This window comes from Sinocyclocheilus anshuiensis, unplaced genomic scaffold, assembly GCF_001515605.1.
Source record: "Sinocyclocheilus anshuiensis isolate Anshui unplaced genomic scaffold, SAMN03320099.WGS_v1.1 scaffold1425, whole genome shotgun sequence".
Lineage (NCBI taxonomy): Eukaryota > Metazoa > Chordata > Actinopteri > Cypriniformes > Cyprinidae > Sinocyclocheilus > Sinocyclocheilus anshuiensis.
The window spans coordinates 1,192,410-1,194,978 of NW_015551044.1; positions in this window are offsets into that span (position 1 = coordinate 1,192,410).

Consider the following 2,569-nt stretch of genomic DNA (forward strand, 5'->3'; position numbering starts at 1 on the left):
AATTAACGACAGAATTTTCATTTTTGGGTGAACTATCCCTTTAAACAACTGCGTGTAATGCTGTATATTTATAAGTGCTGTCAATCGCATCCAAAATAAAAGTTTTTGTTTACATAATATATGTGTGTATACTGTGTATATTTATTATGTATATATAAATACAAACATGTGCACGTAGGCCTATATATTGATGAAAAATATGTTATGTTTATATGTTAGATATATTTATTTATAATATAAAATATAAGAATATAAATATATGCATGTAAATATTTTCAAAATATTTACTGTATGTGTGTGTATTTACAGTATATATACATAATAAATATACACAGTACACATACATATATTATGTAAACAAAAACTTCATGTATTTATTTATTTATTTCCACATTTATTTATTTATACATTTCTTTGTCCGTTATGGAGCATGAAACCTGCAAAAACAATAAATGAATAAATACACAAATAAATAAATAAATATGTGTATAAATACACGTATTCTTGTTTAAATACATATATAAATAATTAAACGTGTGATTAAAGTAGGCAAATAAATAAAATAAATTGGTGGGCAAATGGAAAATGTTTAAGGATATGCTAAACTCATCCTATTTATTTTCCTTTGATCACTGATTTATTTCTGAATGTAGTTCCACATTTATTTTTCCTCTGCACAACATGCTAATGAGAGGGAGTCAACCATGGACTTGGTCGGGGTCATGTGATAGCTGGGGGCGTGGCATTGGGAAAACAATCCTTTCCCTCTGACAGGAAATGCATGGTGTAAATCCAGTATGGCCTAAAGTCACTTTTTCCGTTCAGCAGAGCAAGATACATAAAAAGCTGAGCTGTATTGTCCATACAGTATCTGTGACTTTACAAACGTCCCAACGAAATGGCCAGTGTCGTTTCCTGAAGTCATTTTTTGTAACCCGATTGAGTCTCCAGCTAGAGACAACTGTAATATCAGTATCCCATGGTCATCGTGAGATTATTCACTTTATCCGTGGAATAAGGGCTCGTTCTTTTGATGGCAGCTAGTGTTTATTAGGATGGTTTTACCTGCTCGTTGTTTAGGTACGTGTAAGATCACTTTTAAGGTCAGTAAACAATCTTCTACAACCAAGTCGATCTGCAGCAATTTATTAATCGTTTGACAGCACTAATATTTTTTTTTGCGATTTTGGAGCTCTGTACAGTAAAGTGAGTGGAATTCACTGTTGTAAATATATGACTTTCATAATAATTACAGCTGTGCACGTGTATTTGTTGCTGCCGTAAAGAAACCTTTTTTCGTGGAATTTTGTACCTGCTCACCAAACTCACACACATACTCCCAGAACAGACGTTTTCAGTTTATTAGAAGTCGGTGTACCATCAGATTGATTTTGAAACTGATATTTCAAGGTAAAAACTTGCGTGTATTGCTTAAGCTAGCTGACTCATATCAATAGGCATTACTCACAGTGGAAAAAAGACGCTTAAACAAGAAAATGTGAAAAAAAAGCATAAAGATTGTCAAATACACAATGCAGGGATGTTCTGTTGTGTAACTGCTAAATAATATCAGGAATAAAGTCACAAATATGGGGCTAGACACTGAAAAAACTTGAAATATTGCCTGTTAAATGGCAGATTTAACAACTTACCCTATATAGAGGGGGCATGTTGTCACAAAATCGTCAATATGTGTTTGAATAACTGGCGAAATGTGGAAAACATAATAAATAAATACATAAATAAATAAGCCTATCATGAAGAAAGATTTACTGGAGTGTATATATATATATATATATATATATATATATATATCAGGAGATGCATGGTGTAAATCCAGTATAGCCTAGTAAAGTCACTTTTGCCGTTCAGCAGAGCAAGATACATAGAAAAACTGAGCCGTGTTGTCCGTACAGTATCTGTGACTTTACAAACGTCCCAACGAAATGGCCAGTGTCGTTTCCTGAAGTCATTTTTTGTAACCCGATTGAGTCTCCAGCTAGAGACAACTGTAATATCAGTATCCCATAGTCATCGTGAGATTATTAACTTTCTCCGTGGAATAAGGGCTCGTTCTTTTGATGGCAGCTAGTGTTTATTACAAGTAAGGTTTGACAGAAATTTGGGTTTCCCTGGTCAGTGTACGTGTAAGATCATTTTTATGGTCAGTAAACAGTCTTCTACAGCCAAGTCGATCTGCAGCAATCTCTCTCTCTTTACGGCGGGATAACCAAATTAGTGAAACACAAGGGTACATCTCAGTTGATTCTCAATTTATTATTGTACAAACAGAGGCTCATATACATCCTTGAGAACTGGTATGAAGTGGTTTAATTGAGGAACAGACCCATTTTTCCCATTAGTTATCAGAACAGAAAATACATGTGACAAAAGTATGTTTATTAAGCAAATAACGGTTCAGCATTGCAATTAAGAGCTATGTAAGCATTCATATTTTACACTGGCCACTTAAAATCTTTTATGATTTAGCTTTCTCATGATTATAACTACAAAACTAGCCCTATGAAAAAGTGTAAGATAATAATCAGTCCCCTTGACTGATGAAGTT